This window comes from Canis lupus, chromosome 36 (assembly GCF_011100685.1).
Source record: "Canis lupus familiaris isolate Mischka breed German Shepherd chromosome 36, alternate assembly UU_Cfam_GSD_1.0, whole genome shotgun sequence".
NCBI classification, from domain to species: domain Eukaryota; kingdom Metazoa; phylum Chordata; class Mammalia; order Carnivora; family Canidae; genus Canis; species Canis lupus.
Genome location: NC_049257.1, coordinates 7,121,964 through 7,146,258, shown reverse-complemented (window position 1 = coordinate 7,146,258; position 24,295 = coordinate 7,121,964). Strand labels below are relative to the sequence as shown.

Below are 24,295 nucleotides of genomic sequence, written 5' to 3'. Positions count from 1 at the left end.
TCGGCCTGGTCGGCGGCGCTCGACCGCTCGGCCCCTCCTGCCCGAGGAAAACCACGTCGGGGCTGGGTTCACCACTCGGAGGGTCCGCCTCACCGAGAGAGTTGGGCAACGACTGTGTCATCGGTCAGGGCGCTCCAAGGAGAAATGGACCGAGTTTGAGAAGTGACTCAGAAGACTTCCCCCCCCCCACGTCTTGTGGTTCAGCGATTGAGGTTGCCCCCTAATGACAGACACGTGAGGCATCTTGAGCGGAAGCTGTGTTGGATGACATCTGGATTCTGAAGTACTAGGAAGCACCCTCAGGACAAAAAATGGTGCCCCAACTCCCCCCAACAAGAATGAGAGAAAGCAGATTTACTAGAGCTCAATGCCTATTGAAACATAGGCTATAAAATACAGATGAAATTCGTTTTATAGTCTCGTTTATACCTCCACGCAGATGCAGGTAAATACGATCTTTTTAGTCTGTTAATTTTTTAAGAGTATGATCTTACTAAAATCCTCAATGTTGGAAAAATAAATGGTGATTTCAGTACGTGGTATACATTTGCCTTGCTCTTGGCTCTTTTTGAATGCAAGTTACATGAGGACTGGTTATGTTTCTAGTCAAGTGACTTAAATTTTCCATTTTGCTGACAACACAGACGTTTCTTTCGATGTATATTCTTTAAATGTGTGTGCAAAATAGTCCTGAATAAAAATTGGTTGTCAAACTGTGTTTCTTTGTTGTGTGTGTTTGTTGTTCCGTGTACAGAGATGGAAAACAGAAAGAAAGGTTTCTTCATACGTCCAGTTATTTCTAGTTCATCAGAATCAAGCTTGAAACGAAGCTCAAAGGAAGTAAGTGTTTTATTTTGAAACAGGCCGATAATAATTGTACATAATAATATAAATACATATATATATATATATATATATTTAGTTGTCCCCGTAGACAGCAATTATTCCTGTGACAACACTGCAATCGTTAGAGTACAAAATTCAGGTAGCCCTTTGGTCCATTATCATTCATATCATTATCTTCAAGTTGACTCCAAGCATGGAATTAGTATCTGCATGTCAAGATATGTGGAGTCTCCTTCTCTTAGAAGCCTTCTCTCACCAATTCAGAGCAACTGACCACTCTGTTCCCTATATGTCCCCACATGCAAGAACCTATTCAATAGATGCACATAACTATCCATATAATAGGCAAACCTACAAATACATAACAAGAGTAGATAACCCATATTAGCTTATTTTCACTCAATTCATTTCAGGTTTATCTTGTCTCTTCTACTAGACCATCAGCTATTTAAAAATTTGAACTACATTTAAACAAGAGTTTGAGCTCCCACTACATCATTTATTCTGCTCATCTTATAATTAATGATGGCAGTACTGATTAAAATGGAGGTGAGAAAATAGAATGTAAGGAGAGGTCAAAAGCCTGAACAATGGTTAAGACCTCGGTAGGATTTTCCACATTTTGACCGAGATCAACACATCTTACCTGGTCTGCGGCAATGTCAGTGACTTGAGAAACACAACTCTTGTAGAAGGAAAGTATATTTAAAGAATAAAGAAAATAATGTGAATGATTAAAAACAAATAAAACACCGCATTATTTCCTGCTGTGTTTTCCTGCTTTACGGTTTTACCTGCCTCTTTTTTTTCCTTGGAATGCTATAATAGAAAAATATATGAAAGTAGCTTTATTTTCTACTTTTTTTTTTAAAGATTTTACTTATTTATTCACTAGAGACACAGAGAGAGGCAGAGTCATAGGCAGAGGGAGAAGCAGGCTCCCCGAAGGGAGCCCGATATGGGACTTCATCCCAGGACCCCGGGGTCGGTCACCACCTGAGGACCGGAGCCGAAGGCAGCTGCTCAACCACTGAGCCACCCAGGCATCCCTATTTTCTACTTCTTTAGTTAAAAATTTTCCTTTCTTGGCAAGATGGATGACTACTGAATTTGAAAAGAGCAGAAGGGCTTGACTATCATTAGATTTCTTTTCATCTTATTAGCCTAGTGCTCTTTCATTTGGAAAGTAGCAATACATTTTATGAGATGATTATTTGATTAGTAGTTCCACTGACCAGATCAGATTCTGTGGAGGATAATGGGACATGTGATGCCTCCATTTTCTTAACAGTCTTATAAATTAGCTCAAAATGGCGTTAAATGAGACAACCTTGGGCCTCAATCTTAAACAAATTTTCCTCTTTTCAAGAACAAAATTTGTTCAGATTAAGTTAGGCTTCAGAGAAAATGCAAGACATGGTTTAAATATTCAGAGTTTCGGAAAGTGGAGATCAAATCTGTAGCTGACATCTACATGAAAGTTTACACAGCAAGTTACGTGTAAGCATTTGTAGCATTTTAAAAATTTATCTTTTTTGGAAACAACTTCTCATTATATGTAAGCAATTTTCCTCCCTATTCATTATTTAAAATATTTCTTATGTGCTAACATAGAAAAGAAATGAATTAATAACTATGTGTTAGATTGTATACAAATATATGTAAAAGTAGAAAGAAGTGACTAGCGCTAAATAGTGCTTTTGTACTTCTTTAAAAAAAGTTTTTTGGGGGGCAGCCCAGGTGGCTCACTTGTTTAACGCCTGCCTTTCGCCCAGGGTGTGATCCTGGAGACCTGGGATCAAGTCCTGCATCTGGCTCCCTGCATGGAGCCTGCTTCTCCCTCTGCCTGTGTCTCTGCCTCTTTCTCTCTCATGAAAGAATAAATAAAATCTTTAAAAAAAAAGTTTTTTTTTTAAGTAAACTCTACCCCTAACATGGGATTCAAACGCAGGACCCCAAGATCGGAAGTCACATGCTCTACTGACTGAGCTGGCCAGGCATCCCTCTTTGGTGCTCCTAATATTTGGTTTACAAAGGCATGGACAAGTTTAGTCTCAGAAATAAATAATGTCATGTGTGAGGTAGACAAAGAAATAAGAAACAACATATCACAACAGAACATACATTAATAAATATTAATCTCTAGTGAGATTAAAGCCATGTAACATGTCCTGAAAGAAAAACATTAACCTCAGTTTGATATTATTCAAAATAAGATAATCAGATAAAATGCTAACATAGGATATATCTACTCATTTAAAAGCGTTTAAGAAGTGTTCTGTCTCTGACTTTTGATAGAAATGACCAGCTGCGGGCAGCCCTGGTGGCTCAGCAGTTTAGCGCTGCCTTCAGCCCAGGGCGGGGTCCTGGGGTCCTGGCATCCAGTCCTGCCTTGGGCTCCTTGTATGGAGCCTGCTTCTCCCTCTGCTTGTGTCTCTGCCTCTCTCTCTCTCTCTGTCTCTCATGAATAAATAAATAAAATCTTGAAAAAAAAAGATGATCAGCTACATCTCCCTGGAAGTTTACCAAGAGAGACCAACAAGCCAGGTTTTCTGGTGCTTTCAATACCATGTGTATGAACAGTATCCACTGAGTTAAATAGAAACTTGGGGGTTTTCTGGTTTGTTTGTCTGTTTTTTTGCCACTGAACAAAGAGAGGGACATAATCTAAATGAGGCATTTTCTAGGCATATCTTTATTTCCCTTTTCCTGTTTTTAAAGAGGTTTTAGCTTTTTGTAGCTTGGTAATGGGTGGGATGTGTGAAGAGCGGAATGGCAGAAATGATGGAGAAGTGGAGAATAATTATAAATGTTTTACCTTATACTTTAACAATTGTTTACCAGGGAAAAAGTTTCTCTGTGTTAAAAAGTATTCTTTAGAAAGCTCACAGGTTTATTTAATTATCCAATTCATAAATGCATGCTTGTTCTCAAAAATTAAAACACAACACCAATACCTTAGAGTAAAAACTGAAAACCCATATCAGAACCTTGAAACATATGATTTTATCAACATACCTCTGTATCCCAGAGGTAAATAATATTAAAAGTGTTGTGCCTATCATTTCAGAACATATGCTTATTCATTTACATCACATAAATTATTTGGAGAATTTTGTAGTTTTTTTTTTTCAACTCTCAACAGTACATCTCGGCGATCTCTCCATGCACTAATGCATGGACCTACCTCCTTCTTTAGAAACCGTTGTGTAGTATAGATGTACCTTAATTTATTTAACTATCTGCCAATGATGGGCATTTAGTTCCTTTCAAATATTTCTGTTGAAAACAATGATGTGGTGAGTAGCCTTGTATACCATTCTTTGCGAGTATGTTTGGATATTTTACAGGATAGATTCGAAGAACTGGAATTACTGGGTCATGTGTATTAAATTTTGATGAACACTGCCAAATTGCCAACTATAATGAACGAAAACGCCAACTAAACACTTGAACTGTAGCTTTAAAAACAGCAAAGCTATGTCTGTAGCTTTAAAAAAGGCAAGGCTATGTCCAAGTTCAATGACTCTGCAAAGGTCCAGTTTTGATACCATCATATTACATTGTCAAGTTCACCCACCTGATAAATAGTATCGAGTGCTGAGATGATGCTGAGATGCCTCATGTGTTGCTCAGTGGTGGACAGTCAGTTCCAAGGGCAGGATAAACACTATCCTCACCCTTAAAATCATAGTCAGTCCTGACAGCAGAGTCCTAAGGATGCAATTTTCCTTTTGTTTTACAAAAAAAGGAACAAATGTTTGAATAAAACACGAAGTGATATAAAAGCAAATTGAGTTTTGAAATTGAAGTAGACTTCCTACCTACCTTATTTCCAACTTGTGCATATATGTGCCTGCATTGGTGATTCTCTGACCAGGAAGCAAGGCTGTCACTTTTGATCACATTCTTCTCCAAATGGGTTGATCTGTCTAGATCCAATGCAAAGAAAACCTTAAGGGATTTTCAAAACTAACACAGACATCAATACACTCTGACAGCGTATTAATAATGCAAATAAGAAAGTATCAATAGTTGGAATAATGCAATTTTAAAAAAGTGGAACCAACTGGAAAGCTTTCAAGCAGCGAAGGCTATTTAATCATGTAAAGATGAGTAAGCCATCGAAAAGTGAAAATAGGCCTTTGCTTGGGCCAAAATGCAGTCAGGCCTAAGAATAGCAGTAGTTTGAAAAGAATATTTATAAAAAATTAGGCAGGATTAACTAACCCATTTATAATACTCAAATGCACTGCTTCCTTACACATAGGTTACTTCACTAAGCTGAGACTTGGGAATAAACTGATGTGTTTTACACACACACACACATACACACATGTATTTCTTAGAACCATTGGCAGGGGATTAAATAAAAACAAAAGCACTGTACCTCATTCTTGCTTTCACCAAAACACATTTCTTATCACTGGATCTAAATTAATTGACAGGTTTGCGCTATATTTTTGAAAACCGACATTTACTCTTTCTTAAAAATTCTCATCACACACACACACACCAGCCAGTGCTTCATCAGACTGAAAGCAAAGGATATCTCAGCTCCTCCCAATTGCCCTTTTACAGAGAATTTCTTGGTTTTTATGTTACAGACCCCTTTTAAAATGCATTGAAGATGCCCTCTTTGAAAAAATCAGTTTTACAACACTAACAGATAACATTTAAAAGGGCATTTCAGTTCTAAAACCTGGGTCTTTGGAGGACAACTTAAAATATATGACTCTAAAATTAAGCCTTAAGGCAACGCTTAAAAATACAATTAAAACTCTGAATTTCTATGTTATAATCAAGGATAAATGGGTATAGTTTTGGCAACATTTTGTTGGATGCTTGTGAATAATAGCCTAAATTGATCCACAGAACATAACTAACCGAATGTATTTCTAATATATCTATTGCTATTTATTAAGAAGAAATAAAAGTAAATTAGGCAACTATGCTATATTGTTTCACGTTCAAAATGTGCATAAATATGTCAGTATATTGCTATGATTAAACTACATAATAAGTATTTGAGTTAATTTATTAAAGAATACTACAGATTAATGTGTTAGGCAACTTAAGAAAAATTCATAGGCTTACACTGGTTGGGAGGGTTAATCTGGTCTATCACTTACCTTCAAATGACAGTTTTAGCCAAAATGTAATTGTCTTTTACTTAAAAAATAAAATATTTCTCTTTCTAGAAAACGAAATAAAAAAATCTTTCTTGGTATTTATCTTTAGTGTTTCCTTGATCTAACAATCACTGCTACCTTATAAAAGTCACATGAGGAGCACCTAGCTGGCTCAGTAGGTAGAGCACACAACTTTTGATACTGGGATTGTGAGCTGCAGCCCTTATTGGGTTAGTTAAAAATAAAAAGAGGTTATTTAAAAATATAATCTTTTAAAAAAAAGTCACATCAAACTGTTGTAATAAAAAAAAATTATGTTCTTATTTAGACATAGAGGACTCCTGTTCAGCATCCTTTCTCTGAAAATAAATTTTGCCTTTGAATACTAACCAAGTCACATGTTAACCTTTTACAACTGAATAATGCCAACCCCTTTAGCTTTTCTCAAGGACTTAAATTAAATCTCTTTAGCTTTTTTCTGTCCTTTGAGTTCTCATCAGTTTTGTCACTTCCTTTACAGATGTGATCCCAGAGGTGCCAGGGTGGCTCATTTGATTGAGCTTCTAACTCTTGATTTTGGTGCTCAGGTCATGATCTCAAGGTGATGAGCACTGCCTCTGGTGCTCAGCAGGGAGTCTGCTTGAGATGCTCTCTCCCTCTGTCCTGCCCCTTCCCTCTCCCCCCACGTGCTCATGTGCTCTCTCTCTCAAATAAATACATACATCTTTTTAAAAAATGTGATCCTAGGATGCCTGGGTGGCTCATCGGTTGAGCATCTGCCTTTGGCCCAGAGCATGATCCTGGAGTCCTGGGATTGAGTCCTGCATCGGGCTTCCTGCATGGAGCCTTCTTCTCCCTCTGCCTATGTCTCTGCCTTTCTCTCTCTGTGTCTCTCATGAATAAAAAAAAGTAAAATCTTTAAACAAAATGAAAGTAAATTTAAAAATGTGATCCCAAACAGAAAATGATTTTCAAACAAAAATGTAATTAACATATGATACAGAGGAGAAAATTTCCCTTCCATGTTTAAAAATATTTAGGAAATCATAAAAATCATGTTTGTTTTCTCCCACATTGACTATTTATACTTTTAGATAAATCTTCAAGTCTGTCTCTTCTGTCCTTTTGCCCTGACACTCTTTACAATCCTATATTGTACTGAATGATTATGAATGTAACTTGCACTTCCTTTGAGTATCATTTTCAAAAACATGATCATTATCCTAAGTTGAATTATAATTTATTTTTCCAGGATACCAAGCACCATAATTAATTTAATATCATTTGAAAATTTGTGCGGTATTGCTTTGACTTTTTTTTAATAAACAGATAATACGTTGATTATTATGAGTCTTAAGAGTAATTCCTCAGTCCCTTCTTGGTAAGGCCTTGAAACAAATGCTCATCATTCTAAAAGTAGTATGATTGAGATTTTTTTTTCAGTTATTAATGATCTGAACACATGTGAAAGAATGAAAAGATTGTTTATTTCCCTGGAAAAAATGATGTAGTTAGAAAAATGCTGTTAAAAAAGAGTGACAGAGGGTAGCCCCTGTGGCGCGGCGGTTTACCGCCGCCTGCAGCCTGGGCTGTGATACTGAAGGCCCAGGATCAAGTCCCACATCCGGCTCCCTACATGGAGCCTGCTTCTCCCTCTGCCTGTGTCTCTGCCTGTGTCTCTATGAATAAATAAATAAAAATCTTAAAAAAAAAAAAAAAAGAAAGAAAGAAAGAAAGAAAGAAAGAAAGAAAGAAAGAAAGAAAGAAAGAAAAGAAAGAAAGAAAGAGTGAGTGACAGAATCACTTGGATGGCTCAGTGATTGAGCATCTGCCTCTGCCTCAGGTTGTGATCCCAGGGTCCTGGGATGGAATCCTGATTCAGACTTCCTGCGAGGAGCCTACTACTCCCTCTGCTTGTGTCTCTGCCTCTCTGTGTCTCTCATGAGAATAAATAAATAAAATCTTAAAAAAAAAAAAAAGAGTGACGGTGTAGGAGGTAATCTGCCTTTTTACATATTAAGGTATATTGAAAGCTATAGTGTATGGTGAGGAAGCAGGTACACATTTATTGAATTACTAGATGCCAGTAATTTATGATTTATATTATTGAATCTTCACAATTGACACATTTAACAGTGAAAAACCTGGAGTTTTAAAAATATAACTAGCTCAGTGAGGTATTTAGTATTTTTTGTTTATAAGTTTTCATTTTCTCCAAGTCCTTAACATGCCTTTCCTGGGAAGGCAATATATTTTCCTTTGCCATTCACCTAGGGCTTGGACTGAGCAATGGAGTGTGGATGGAAAAGAGAATACGCTGAGTTGAGATTTAAGGAGTATGGCCAAAATTTTGCCAGCCTTCTTGAGCTCTTGCCATTTATCATGAGAAGAATATGCACTAACAAAAGAGGCATGTGAAATAGTCATAAGGCTGACCAGAAGCCTGTAGCAAAGTCCACATCTAGCAGAATTCTGGAATGTCACAGTTAACCCAAAGACCCATGAAAAAGAAATAAATGTTTGTTGTTGTAGACCATTGAGATTTGGGGGAGTGTTTGTTACACAGCACTATTGTTGCAAAACCTGAACAATATTCTCAGAATCTCATGAATACAGATCATGCTAATACAGATAAATGAAACTGAAGATAAAAATAAAATCTGGAACAACTAGATTACAATATATCTAAGAAGTTAGAGGGGTGCCTGGATGGCTCAATAAGCTAAGTGTCTGCCCTCATCTCACACCATGAATCCAGGGTCCTGGGATTAAGCCCCACATTGGCCTCCCTGCTTAGTGGGGAGCCTGCTTCTTCCTCTCTCTCTGCAGCTCCCCTTGCTTGTGCTCTCTCTCCCTCTGTCAAGGTAATAAATAAAATATTTTTTTAAAAAACAGTGGGAAAATTATTGGTTGCTCAAAACTGTGGTAACATTAATCATTTGGAAAAAATATGGTTAGAGCTCTATCTTAAAAAAGAAAATCTAGATGAGTTAAAGATGTAACTGCAAAATATGAAAACATAAATACAGTTGGAATAAAACATATGAGAATCTTTTCTTACTAATCTTGTCATACAGAATGTCTAAGAATGATACCAAAGATATTAAATGAAATAATAATTTGCAAATTTGATCACATAAAGAGTTTATATGCCAAAAATGACGCAAAGAAGGTAAAAAGACTAATGATATACTGAAATATGTGGATATAACAAAGGATTAATCTTCTTAATCTTAAAGGAGCCATTTACAAGTCAATAACAATACAATATATGCTCCAGAAGAAAACCTGGAAAGGATAGAATAGCTAACTCACAAACAAATATGGAAATAACAATAGATCATAAACATGTGAAACACAATAAGTCTCCTTTGTAATCAAATTCTGGAAATTAAAAGAACAATGAAAAACCATTTGTCACCTATCAGATTATAAAAGATTTAAAAAATATGTCACAACATTCAATAACAGAAAGGCTTGAAAGCAAGATCACTATGACATTTTGGGGGCCAGTTTGGCTGTATGCATCAAAAGTCTTAAAATTGTGCAGACTTGTTGATCTAGCATTTCCACTTCTTAAGGAAATTATGTGTCAAATGTGAAAAGATGTTTTTAGAATATTCGTTGTAAAATATTGGAAAGTGCCTAAGTGTTAATCGATGGAAGACTGATCAAATTGTGAAACACCATGAGATAAAATATACATTTTAATGGCAGCCATTAAGAATTATGAAGATCTGCATTTATGGACAATTAAACGGCAGCAGTAATTATACATTACAAGAAAAAAAGGAGCTATTAAACAATATGCACAGTATGGTCTCATTTTATAAATATATGAAATATATATGAATAAAATTAATTCTTGAAGAATAGGCAAAATACTATTTTTTTTTAAGATTTTATTTATTTATTCATGAGAGACACACGGAGAGAGGCAGAGACACAGGCAGAGGGAGAAGCAGGCTCCTCGAGGGGAGCCCGGGGATGTGTGACTCGATCCCGAAACTCTGGGATCATGTCCCGAGCTGAAGGCAGATGCTCAACTGCTGAGCCACCCAGGCATCCCAGGCAAAATACTAATAATAGTATTTTTTTCTGGATGATAGGTTTGTAGCTGAATTCACATAAGGAAGTCTCTTTTTTTCTATAATATTTGAATGCTTCTTACAATGAGAATATTATATATTTATAGTCAGGAATAAGAGCAATAAAACACCTTCCTTTTTAAAGAGAAAAAAATATTTAAAATGGCAGTATCTTCTAATACAAATATGGAAAAAAGTCTACAGGATTCAAAATAGGTCATATCTCTTATTTCTTCCTTGTCTAGGTCCTCATAAATTATTCATGGAAATCCTATCTATACTAATAATTATTTTTGTTCATTACTCCTTTGCATTTCATTTCAAAAAATGACAGGTATTGTATTCTGCAGTCATTTATACTTTAGAATATTCCTCATAATTGCAATTTTCTTAAGCCATGTTTACATGATTAAAAAAAAAAGCATATAAATAAAAACAATTACATTGAGTAAAATCAGAGTATTTGTACATAAACCAACCACTTTAGCCCAAACTTAAATGGACAAATTGAGCTGACCAATTATTTTAGGATTATTTTTAAAGTTCAAGTTAAGAAAACTAAAGAAATCAATTATTTAAAGAAAAAAAACAAGAAATAGTCTTCAATGAGACAAATTAACTTTACAAACAATCACAGTTATGTAATATATATTTATGATATTGTATATTTATATTTCTGTATATCAATCTATAGATATAGATATATAATTAGGTATGTATAGGTATATAAAATCAAGGTAGGGACTCTCGGTGGCTCAGGGGTTGAGCATCTACCTTTGGCTCAGGGCATGATCCCAGGGTTCCAGGATCGAGTCCCACATCAGGCTCCCTTCATGGAGCCTGCTTCTCCCTCTGCCTGTGTCTCTGCCTCTCTCTCTGTCTCTCATGAATAAACAAATAAAATCTTTAAAAAAAATCAAGGTATAATAAACCACAGAGCTTGTGTAGGATCCATCTGAGAACAATTAAAAAACTTACCTGAGGGACACAGAAATTTTTACAAACAGTTCCTATGTGGGATAATGACAATATTATATAAAAGTGTACCGATTAATCATTTATAAGTTGAATGCAATTCTGGGGCGCCCGGGTGGCTCAGTTGGTTGAGTTTCTGCCTTCGGCTCCAGTCATAGTCCTGAGGCCCTGGGATGCAGCCCCTCGTCGGGCTCCCTGCTCAGTGGGGAGTCTGCTTCTCCCTCTCCCTCTGCCTCTCCCCCCAGCTTGTGCTTTCTCTCTCAAGTAGATAAATATAATCTTAAAAAATAATAATAATGCAATTCTGTTTAGAACTTCAGGTGAGTTTTTAATTCCAAACTGCCTAAAAGGACTACTTTGTAGTAAAAAGGAAAAGTTCCTCTTCCCCACAATGTTCATTCCCACACCCCAAGGGTAACTATTGTCAAGAATTCTTTTTGTTTATTCTTTCAGAAATTTTTTATGTGTCTATAAGGCACATATCTACATATGCATGGGCACTGCTATACACGTCTATGCTTTTGCTGACTTTAAATACAGGAGGGATAATATCATCTATACTGTTCTACAACTTGCTTTTTCCACTTAATGTATCTTGGGCATTTTTCCATAAGAAAACATATGCTCGCAACTGATTTTTGTAACTTGATAAAGTAATTCTGAAATGTATAAAGAATAAGTAAGCAAGAATAACAAAGACTACTTTTGGGGGGAGAATACTGAAGAGAGACTTGCAATATCAGATGTAAGAATATATAATCAAAGTATTGTGATAAAGGTAGAAGAATAGAGAAATCAGAGGAGCAGAAATTAATCTTGGGAGTAGACTCTGGAACATAAATTCTTTCAGCTTGATTTGAAATCTTTTTAAGTCCTTAGGAAAGAAGTATATCATTCAACAAATATTCAGGGACAGTTGCTGAACAACCGGAAAGAAATGATCAAATCATCACCTCATATGATAAGACAAAATAAAGTGCAGTTTGCTTAAAGCATTAAGTGCATGAAATCAAAACAAAAAACAAACCAAACCAGAGTTATCAAATATGTAGCAGCAAATATAAATGGAATATATAATCTTCATAAGGAGTATTTTCTAAATCCACAAGCATGGGCAGAGAGTTTAATGAAAACTTTTGAGAAATTGATCATTTAAAGATGAAAAAAATCAGGACATCTAGCTGGCTCAGTCTGTGGAGCATGTGACTCTTGACCTCTACACTGGGTGTAGAGTTTACTTAAAATTTTTTTTAAAAAAATGGAAAAGTTAATGACACAATATTACCTTGGATAAATAAAATGTATGGCACAGCGTTATTATGCTTATTATATAAAAAACTCTCAGAAATTAATTAAAAATAAAAACATCTCCAGAGAAAAAAATGAATGATGTAGAGAAAAAAAGCAAGCCACTAAGAAACAATATAAATAGCAAATAAACCTAAAATATATTAAAAATCTTTGAGCCAAAGTAAAAACTAGAAGAACAAAGATGTTTTTAAAGCATCACAGTAGATTAAAAACCTGGTAACATACAGATAAATAGACACCTTCATACCCTTCCATTCTGGAAGATATTTAGGCCTTATGTATTAAAGCTTCTGAAAAAATTTCGTGACCCTGAAATTCCCCTTTTGGGAATTAGTATGGAGGATATAATTGTAGATGTATGCAAGTATTGTCTACAGAGATGTTCATCGTAGCATTGTTTATAATGTAGGAAAATTAGAAACCACTAAATATATAGTTAGAGAACTTCTTAGGTAAACTATGGTGTACTATATAGTTATACAAAATAATTTTGGTAACAAACATTTAATGACATGGGAAAATATTTGTGATTTATTTTAAGTAAAAAAGTATAGCTTACAAATAAGATGCCATGTATTCTAATTATTTTTAATTACTGCACAGAAAAATACACTGTAATGATATACTTAAAAATATTGACAATGACTATCTCTAACTAGTTGGGCTATGGGCGATTTTTCTTACATTATTGCCATAATTTTCACAATAAACACATTAGTTTTATACTCAGCAATAATGTTATAAAAATACAAACCTGGAGCACCTGGTTGGCTCAGGCGGTAAAGGCAGTGACTCTTGATCTAAGGAATGTAGGTTTGAGATTACTTAAAAAAATAAAATCTTAAATAAAATACTTTAAACAAGTGTTTATGATGCAGACATTGAAATTTATGTCTTTTCTCAAGTGACTGGTTGCTTTGGGTCACTGTGTTTAGGCGTAAGCCCAGGTCAGTTTGTCAGCATTTCAATGAAAAAATGTACCAAGTAAATCATGAGAATAAAATTATATGGCGATTTTATAAAAATATCACGATTTTTTGTTAGACAAAATCATAGAGTTAAAATAGGCAATATTTTCATTTTTTAAAATGAAATAAATAGGGCAGCCCGGGTGGCCCAGAGGTTTAGCACTGCCTTCAGCCCAGGGCCTGATCCTGGAGACCCAGGATCCAGTCCCGCGTCAGGCTCCCTGCATGGAGCCTGCTTCTCCCCCTGCCTCTCTCTCTCTCTGTGTCTTTCATGAATAAATAAATATAATCTTTAAAAAAATAAAATAAATAACTATAATAATTAAAAGAATTCAATTAGCATTATGCACCTTTAAGTAAAGATTAAATGGCTCCTCCCTAAATTTAATATGTAATGCAACCTCATTTTTTAATTAACGGGAACACAAATAAGTACAGTTATAAAATTTAATACTCAGCAACAGATCATTTTTTTAATAAAAAATTTCTAAATATTTTCCCATAGACTTTCCCTAGGGAACAAATCATGCCACAGAATATAGTAAATAAACTCTAGGGAAAATTCGTCATTTTTTATTTCTAGAAAATGCCAACTTGTTGATTTGGTGACAAACGTATGCATACATATTGTATTAAAAATAAAATTAATATAAACCTAGTGAAATGTTAAAACTGTGAAGCATTTAGCAGCTAGTTAAAACTACCCATTCTTGCTCATGTATCCTTTCATTTGCCATTTGAGTTAGTAGCACAAACTTTGCATAGTCTTCGCATGGTTAATTAATATAAAATTGTTATTAAAGACCCCCCAAGTAGCAAATATTGAACAGGATACTATTTTAGGATCTGGTTGTAGATCTGACTACTCTGGCGGGCAGCGTGAGAAGCGGCAACCTGAATGACATGCAAGCAGGAGGGTCAGTTCCCAGCACAGCCTGAATGAGAAGAGCAACTCATCTTCCGTGAGCCAGACGCCTTTTGAATTTATCAGTGCGTACTCCATCGGAAACCAGGTGCTGTTCCCAAAGGAGAAAACACTGCCCTCCAGTGGTCTTCCCTGGTGAAATGGAAGTAGCTTCAGGTACCATGACTGCAGCACTTCACAAAACATTGTGTATGTATCTAGTCTCATTTCTGGCTAGGTTTCTTAAGCTGAAATCTCCATCTACAACTGAGCATAAGGACAAAACCTCCAGAGTCAGTTCTAGCATAAGAACAGTTACTCTGGTTCAATAGTCCTATTGGCTAGAAGGAATGGCTGTGGCCTTCTGGCCCCCAAGCTGACCATTTATCTGACAGTCACAATTGGATCACGTTACCCACCTATAGCTTCTCACTTCCCAGATAAGAAAAAAAGAGATTTCATCTCTATGTTTCCCTTGTTGGCCAATTTTTTCGCTAAAAGACATTTAAAATTGTACAGCAGGCAAAACCCCAGGGGACTGAACAGTGTTCCAACATCCTTAAAGGCTTCCCATCACTTGAAAAACCAAATTCTTCCTCCTGTTTCTTAAACTAACCAAAGTAGGCAAAAGCAATTTTAAAAAGTCTTTGTGTCTAGCATTGGAAGTTTCTCATATTTCACACCATTATATAAATGTCACTCTAACCTATATGTATCACAAATGCTACGCTAAATTAGGGCCAAATTTGCAACCTAGTTTAACTGGGTTTCCTCTTTTTGCAAATGCAGTTTTTGTGTCTGCATTTAGCAATGCATACAAAACTGTCCGTGTAGCTAACTGCTTCGAATTGCTAAATTTGAGGATGGATGTGTAGATCGCCTGAGTCTTTATGCCTGTGCCAAAGCAATCCTGTTTCTAGGCATATAAAGACTTCCTAATCAAATGGACCTCGATTACACTGCTAAATTCTTGGACTACTTCATTGAGTCTTTTGGATCGAGTAAAGGAAAAATGGAATTTTACGGGGGCAGAGATGGTTTCCTAACTTCCCATCCCTCTACCCTTCAGATGCCAGAATGGAAGTGCCTCACAGAAGAGCAAGGGCTAGTTCCACGGCCTTAGGGGCTCATCCGTTACCAGTTATGTGACTTAAACTTAGCCTCATTTTCCTCGTCGGTGAATAAAGATAATAATGACCCTCACAATCACCAGCACTGCTTCGACTATTAAAGCCATGCCTATTTCTAAAAATATTACTCTTTTACCATCTTAAGTAAAGGCTCCTCATTCAGTTTACTATCTAGAAGTAGTCCTGGGTCCTCCAGATACATTCTCCAAAGCAAATGCCCTGTGCTATTAAAATATTAAACAAAGTATTTTAACATCATATTGTTCAAATATGGCATCTTTAAGTAGGAATCAAGATTTTTCTTCTTTTCAGTCCCACAGAAGGTGGTATCTATTATTTTCACCTGGATTCACGAAGCACTTCAGAATAAAAAAATGACAGACATAAAATCATAATTATTGTGAAAATGGCTTAGGTATTAGACACATTTGGGGACATTGGACCGAACTACAAAGTCTTTGGTCTGGAGAATATATAGTTCCACAGCTATGCCTGTTCTGGTTGTTTACTCAACTTAGAAAATGTACTCTTCAGAAAGAAATATTGCTTCTTTTAGTACATTAATGTACCCTCCTTTCGGATGAAGAAAAACTTACAAACACATTTCAATACGGCACATCGTTTCCCCCGTCACTAGCTGTGGTAATGAGTTTTTACTGAGCCGAGGCCCCACATCTTCATCTGTTCCCATTGTGTACACCTGCAGCATTATAAAACATAGTTTCTATCCAGATAAATTAATCCAGTGCTGTCTTCACTGTCCATGACATCTCACCAATCACTGCATTATGATACTTTGTGTCATATGACAGAGAATCTTTGATTAATCAGAAGTTTTTATAATAGTACAAACTTTATGATTTAAAACAGAACATATTGAATTGAGACTATAACAATGATTTGATAAATATGCTATATTAGAAATTTTTGAGATGAAGTTCCATTTACAGATGGAACAAAGTACAGCTAGGTATTCCAATAGTGTATATATGTTACATTGAACCCCTGAATAAACATCATCTATGTATTAATAAATGCAAAGAAAATAAACTATGGTTATAACAGTTAAAACTAATCTAAATTAATCTCAAAATCTGACAATGTAACATATGAACTTGTGGCATTCTGAATTTTGAAAAATGCATCATATTTGTGACAGCATCAAAATAATCTAAAGTCAGAACACCTTTCCTGGATATAATTATATTATTATAATTCTCTACCTTGACAGATGACATTTTTAGAAAACTCTAAATACAACTTCTAGTATATGCACTAAAATAAAATGTTAACAGATAGACAACTCACCATAGTATAAGTAACACATTCAAATTTAGTAATTTATTTTCCAGGTGGAAACCAGGCTTCTTGGAAGACTTCAAACTATGCCAAATGGTCTGATTTTACCATAGAGGTAGGCACTAAAGGACTAAATTTACTTCTGTGTAATTTTTGTTAACTACATTTTACATGCAAATGTCTATACAACCATGTTAATGAAGTTATAGAGAAGGAAAGAAAGTTGGCATTCCCATTTTTCTGTTTTATTCAAAAGCAACTTTTCAGTTGACTTGCTATATCATTTTAAACCACTTTCATTTTGTCAAAAGAAAATAGAAAAGCCTAACAATGCTTTCAAATTGGATCACAAGTCAAGGAAAAGAATACCTTACTTATGAAAAGAATACAGGCCTGACGATTTTTTCTCCCATACCGTAAATCTTCAGGACATAGGCTACCTCTTTTGGAATCAGACCAAAAAAGTTCTGTTAATCATACATACTTAGCAAGTGCAATCTACTGACCCAGAGTTGGTCACTCAGTGGGAAAAAAAAAATATCCTTTTTATTAGGAGCTCAAAATTTTTTGCACCCAACATGGGATTGGATGTTTACTTGACAGTTATCAAAAATCTTCTTATCCAAGAAATATAAACAAATATCTTTACATTCTACGTGGGTGAATTTTCTATAGACATTTTGGTATTCGCGTATCAAAGCTCATATTCGCATTGAAAGTATTGCTTTCAAGGGGGATGTTAAGCCCAAATTTGTGTCCCTAGGGTCTAACACAAAGAATGTGTTTAAAATAAAGGCACACTTGACTTGTAATAGACCTGAGAGTGATAACATCAGAAGCGTAGGTGATAAAAGGAGAAAAAGGCAGCGGTAATGGTCACAGCTCTGCATTTATGGTCCATGTTACAGCTAGGACCTATGCAGTCTCACCCCAGAACATCTCGAGAATAATAAAGCAAAATAAAACCTCCTTCACTTTCACCCATGGAAGGGAATCAGGATCCTCACCCAAATTTCAAACTTCTGGAACTTGGAAATATCTGTAAAACCCCCCAAAAGCAAGGTTTCCAAAACCTGCCACATCCCAGGAATAGACAGACAGATCTTCCCCCCTGGAACTAGGACTATTAAGAATTCACAGATTATCTGAAACATTTACTAGTCACCCACCCCCATGCTAGAGGGAGAGGAAGACTCCAAGCCCTGGAGAAAGCCTGCTGTGAAAATGCCAGGTCCTTCTTAGGCCTTGGGTTGTCAACTTAATTCCGGCCACAGCTATTCCATGACTGTATCAGGGAAAACAGTGTACTTGTGTACTTGTGTGTATGTGTGAGAACTGGGGTGGGGTGGAGGTGGGGGACCAGGATGTCAAGACATGTAACAAATCCATATGATTTTTTTTTTCTTTAAACGTTTGAGAATGTTGTGTTTATACGTGCTGGGCAACATAAATCATAAATCTTGCTGGATTTCTGCTACTGCTGCGTGAAGCCCAGAAACGGCATTTCTGTCAATGGGCGGAAGAGATAGAAATCAAGACCCAGACAGGCAACCCCCCCCCCCCCCCCCCAGGACGTGAAGCTTGTTCCCACTGCAAGCTGGAGTGGAAGGAGATGATGACATCCAGAACAAAATGTCTTTGCCACGAGGATGCTAAAGCTCTGGCTTTGTGATCTCTGTGTATGAGAAAGCATGATCAATGGAAGGGACTTAATTTTCCCCCTTTTCTGGGATCAGAATATAAGGGTTTTTTAGTTATTTTTAAACTTCTTCCTGTAGAGTCCATTGCTGTGTTCCATGGAACAGACAAAACTCAGCAAGACAACAAAGACTTGATCTGCAGGAGAGAAGGTAATAAAGAGCAAGTCCTCTCCAGAGGGTAATTAATCCTTAGTCATTCATCCTGGAAGTCCCAGTTACCGGGAGGTTAATGTTCAGGTAGCTTCTTTCTATTTTCTTTAAAATTTTTTTAAACATTTTTTTTTTTTTTTGCAGAATGTTATACTATTAATTGCCAATTTGCATATGTGTGCAGCTGCTGTTTTGGCTCTGAACTCAATCCGATAAGCTTGCTGGAGGTATCGCAGAGCACTTGGCAGCTTTCCTATTTGAAAAGAAAGCCTCTCCCCACTACAGAACAGCTGATCGTCTATCAGCGATAGACCCTGATGGCGTGAATTACAATTACACTACTTTTCACACTAAATCTGGGTGATAGCTACTTGGAAAGAAGTTTCATCATTTTTTACCACAAACTGGAAAAAGAATTACATGGTCATGCTGTGCTTTTAAAGGCAGTTTGGTTCACTTTTGTCTATTTAACACCTAATTCCAAGAAGTCCATAGGCATCCAGAGATCTGAATGGCGCGTAATGAATTCACTGTTTAGATTGAAGATTTTTAAAATCTACCTCAAATTACATTTATTAACAAGGCGACCAGGAAGTGTTAAAGTTGTTAGACGCTTCATTTATTAAATAATTTGTGGGTATTTTCAGTTGTCATATCTAGAGTCATGGGGTTTGCTTATTTTTTTTTAATTAGCAATCCAAAACAATGCTACTGCAATTTAACAATTCATCACATAATCCTGGGCTCTTCAGTTCAGCTGTTAATGTTAGATAATTCAGATTGTTATTTTGATCTGTTTATAAGTGATTTAGGTTGCATTGTGCGGTGAGGAGAGCTGCAGCAGCCGAGGCGCCGGATCTCTCTGTTCACCGCGAGGCTCGGGATCGCAGAGGGCACTTCCGAGGCTGCACCTGGGGAGCTGGCGTCCACCGGAGGGAGCAAGCGCGGGGCCAGGGCCACTAATAGTGACTTGATTTGTTACCAGCCCTTGGTTCCCTTCGTCATTAATGTACATTTCCTGTCTGCGTGGAACACCGAGGAAGGCCTCCTCGCCCAAGTGCCTTCATGGGAGCCTCCATCTCTCGCATGGGTTCTTCTTCTTCTTCTTCTTTTCTTCTTCTTTTTCTTTTTCTTTCCTGGGACATCAGAAAGTACCTTCTTTCCTCTTCTTGCAAGAACCGACCACTCCTCGGAAGCCGTTAGGAGGCCCCAATCCTCCCCCCCCCCCCCCCCCACTGGCCATCCTAATCCACTTGCTCAAAACACAAGAACAAAGCAAGCCCCCGAAGAACCAGAGTTAGACCCACCTCGAGCAGCGCAAGTGCAACACACTCATCCTGACGTAGCTAACCTAAGAGGAAAGTAGATTGTTTTCCTTTTTTAGTCGCTAGCTTTATTAGATTTCTCACTCTCACAGATTATCCGAAGACTACCCATTGATTGATCGCCCGTAGAGCTGCATTTGGTGTAAAGAAAAAACTCACAGCTTTATTGGCTCCCAGGAGACAAAACAAACAGAACAAGATATTCATATTAATGCAAACAATGCAACAAATGAGGGGAAGCCGCGCGGGGCTGGGGCGCGGCGGGGCGGCGCGGCCGGCGGGGAAGGGCCTGGCGCCTCCCGCCCCAGCCCGAGCCCCAGCCCGAGCCCCAGCCCAGCCCCAGCCGGAGCCCCAGCCCAGCCCCAGCCCCAGCGGGAGCCGAGCGGGAGCCGAGCGGGAGCCGAGCCGGAGCCGAGCCCCCCCCACAGCCCCCCGCAGGCCTCCCCCGCAGGCCTCGCCCCCCCCCTCCCGCCCCCTCGCTCCGGGGCCTGGGCCCCGGAGCGCCCACCCTGCAAGGCAGGCGCAGAGGGGGGACCCCTCCACCTGGTCGCCCTCACCCCCCCCCCCCCACCCCCAGACCCACAGGGAGCAGAGCAAAACCCAACGAAACAGAGACCCTGGAGGAAAATCTGTTCAGTAAGACCTGATTTCACATCATTAGGGTCAAGGAAACACTAAAACCCAGGTTCCCAGGTAGCGCACGGGGCATCCGCAGAGTGCAAATGACTTGTTGTTTAGCTGAAATTCAGATTTAACTGGACATCTTGCATTTTTACTTGCCAAATCTGGCAATACTCACTACAAAAAAAAATCGCTTTTTTTTTTATTTTTTGAAGAAACCCTATGAGAAGCAAGGCTTGCTGTCTGACGCAACTTAATATAGGATAGTCAGGACTTTGCAATGGGACTTTGCCTTTGAAAGGAAACGAGTTGCCCCCACAGGGTGCACCCTGCAGGTGGGAGGAGGAAGAAATGGTGGAGACCCCTGGAAGTGCCCCTGTAGGTCCCAGGAAGTGGCCGTGTCCTTGCTGACTTGACTGGAAACTGGGCCGGGCTTCCTGCCTTGAGCGTGGCTCCCCTCAGGCCCGGGCAGGGTAACCCGATTGTGCCTGGAAGGAGGGGGGCTTCCAGCGATCCTGCCCACGTCACATCCCATGTTTCCTACCCTTACTATGGAGCCACATTACTCGTTGGTATTTATTTTATTTCAAAAGAAACAAAGTCGGGACTTGGAAACTTAAAGGCCGAAGGGAAGAGCAGAAATCTGCCTTAAAATGTATCCAGTGCTCTCCCCTACAAACCCATCTCATGCGGGCCTTACAGATGCTGAAAGAAAAGACTTTCAAAATGCCTGTGGCAAAAACCTCAGAAAAAACTAAACCGCGGGTCTTTGCATGTTGGAATGTGTGTGTGTGTGTGTGTGTGTGTGTGCATGCGCGCATGGGTGTGAGGGAATCGAAAAGCTGAACAGTGAGTGGAGCCTGCTGCTTGCATTTCTCCCTCAGTCCTGGTTAGTGAGAGCTTTTTCCAGGAAGCTTTATCACCCTCCCTGATACTTTGGATTCCCAGGGAGCTTGCCTTCCTTTTAAGCCAATTGCTTGAAGTTGCAGGAGCACACCCACCCGGCCGCCCCTCCAACAGCTGCAAGGGGGGCAACTACTGTCTAATGAGACCTGTTTTCAGAGTCCACCCACCAACACCAAGGGCAGATAATATAATGCTGAGACCTCCTCAGGGGCCTCAGGCCCATCTTGAGGCAAGTGAAGGCCAACTCTTGAACCGATGAAACATGCCTTTGGTTTAGAAAATGTTTTAGTTCTAGTTTGATAGTTCTAGAAAATATACAGGCTCACTTCCAGTTCATACTGGCTTCCCTTTTTTTTTTTTTTTTTTTTTCTTTACCAAACAAACGGTAAAGTGCTTGCTTCGGGAGCAAGTGTAGCCAACAAACTGTAACCCTCGGTTTAGAATTTAGACAAAGTTAGCGTTGTGGTTTGGGTGTCATGGTGAGGTTTAACTCTAAGCTTTAAGTTTTGGAGATACAAATCTTTTTTACTTTCTCTTCTTAGTTTGTGTCTCAAGCTTCAGAAATACATCCCAACACTCGCTGCATGGAGCAGGAAAAGAGGAAAATGCTTGGCATTCAGTGCACTGAAGTGTTTCTCCTTCCCGGCAGAAATGTCCAGAGGCCTGTGTTGGGGTGGGGGCACATGGGTAATCCCTAAGTAGTACACCCCACCCATGGTCAGGTAATGGCAGGCTCCCCACTGTCCCTGTGGTTTAGTATAATGGTTAGTCTCTTTGTGTACAAAAGACTCCTGATAGAATGATTTAAGCTTCCTATGAAGCCAAGTACTAAGCCAGTGGAAAAAGTGTACTTATTTTAAGGTGAAGGATTATTTCAGGAAAAAATAGTGGATTGAAGGGAGAGCATGAGTTGGGTTCTAATGATTTGAGTGGGTTTGAAGGACTCATTCATTCCCTTTAGATGCAGTTTATTTGGGGTTCATTGTTTGTTTGCTTCCCCCCCCCCCCATCCAAACAAAAAGAAAATTGGATTAGGCAATCTCTAAGATTTTGTTATTTCGAAAACAATTATTCCTTGAATTAATTAGTAAGTGATGACTTATCTTTTGTACACTGCTTCCAAAAGATGTAAGTAAGATATTTAGAGAATTTATTCATGATCTAACTCTAAACAACAAAGGAATCATGGGCACACTTCAGGTAATCCACGCATTCCAGATTCCAAGGGGTTATTCAAATGGGGGAGACCAGTTCAACATCAAGAGATACCTAAGCAGGTGCAAATATTCTGGAGAAGGGTAAGGGACTTAACCCTGAAAAAAACGGACAAGGGGATAACGTGTTCGAGAACTTACAGTTGAGTCCTCTTTGGGGATTGAGAACTCAGAAAGGAGAAGACTGCAATAAGGAGAAAGCTAAAGTTATTTAGTAAATATACGTAGCATCGTCATTCTCAATAGTCTAGTGTTTGCTGCATTTTAAGTGTATTAATTTATCCGTGAGGTGCTCTGAGGCCGGAGGAAGTTAGCAATCCAGTTGTAACTGGTTCTAGAAAAGGCCCAAGAAACTCACTTTTTACATCCTATCGGGGGGTTATAAAGTGGTATGTCTTTTAATTTGAGGCCCTCCTTGTACTGTGAGCTCCAACAAGCTTTCGCTAAACAGACTTCATTCACATTCTGAATCTGGTTTTTGTCTCACACATATTAAATTTTACAAAACAGAAAGAAACAATAGAGCTTATTAGGAAAAACTTGTTTTGAATAGTAAATTAAGCATAATGGAAATAGGCACATGTTTTAGCACGGTTTTCCCCCCTTTTTTACCAATTGAACATTTACATCTTTTTCAAAGTGCTGTGATTTTCCCCTTAAGTCTTAAGCTGGCATCACATACTTTCAATAAATGAGACTTACATCACTTGTATCTACTGAGAGGACTCATTGTAATATTGTGGATTCCAAAATGCGCAGCCTCCCTAAAAAGAGTTTTAAGCAGTCTCCCCTAAACCGTGTTAATCAACTCATTGTGGCGTTCTAAGAGTCCAGAGAACTACCTGATTTCAAAGATAGTAAATCAACTATCAGTTCTGACCGGTTTCTAATTGTACCCTGTTCTTGGAGACTGGAAACCGGTACATTCCGAGGGAGGTCCACCTGACTGGATGGGTTGTTACTGAGAGATATGCCCCAGGTGGAGGCATCTTCAAAGCCAATATATTTTCTTTATAACTGGTGTCAAATTGATGTATATATTAAAAAATCTTGGAAAATGATCTCAAAAAGGAAGTAACAGCCCAATGAGCCATATGTTCAGGGAACCTAACAGGTTTCCATTGGGACCAAATTTCACTTCACCTTTTTGTCCTTATGTGCAAATAAAAACTTATCTGTAAATACACCATTAAAACAACCACGCAAAATCGTCAAGTCTGTGGACTGAGAAGAAATTGCCTTACACCCGCAACAACCAAGACATTGGAAGATAAAGATTTTGATTAGATATTAGAAATACATACACAGCAAGCAACTGAACTAAATGTATTTGAACTCTGTAGGTTTATCACTTAAGAGAAAGATTTTGGTGGTATAGAATTGGTTAATAAAGAAAAGCCTAGTGAATAGTTAATGAATTAGTTAATTTTGATGCCGATGGAGCACCTGAATCTCCAAATTTACATTAATAAATGTAAAGTCAATTTTTTTTCCTGCTAGGTAGGCTGCTATTTTAACAGACTCAGGTGCTAGAGAGTTTGCCAAATGCCAGATAATGCTCTAGCACCGGAAAATCTCTGAGGCACTGAGGGCAGAGAGGCCTGCTTACTGGTTTTCCAAGGAGTAGAAACCCCCCTCCCCCAAAAAAACATCATACAAAATTCTTGAGGTAACTCTTGTAAGAATTCTCAATTTTAAAACTTTCAAACATTCTGTATTTTTGTGT

At 38.0% G+C, this 24,295-nt stretch overlaps 1 long non-coding RNA gene across 2 annotated transcripts; it reads left to right on the top strand.

Moving 5' to 3' along the window:
• LOC111094188 lies at window positions 1-20,047 on the top strand. Of its 2 annotated transcripts, none has more exons than XR_005384599.1 (6): window positions 1-445; window positions 755-840; window positions 14,177-14,434; window positions 16,707-16,768; window positions 18,432-18,503; window positions 19,308-20,047. It is a non-coding gene; the product is annotated as an uncharacterized LOC111094188 (long non-coding RNA). The 2 variants fall into 2 exon arrangements; XR_005384598.1 differs by lacking the exon at window positions 19,308-20,047 and adding an exon at window positions 18,648-19,086.
• The last annotated feature ends 4,248 nt before the right edge of the window (window positions 20,048-24,295 follow it).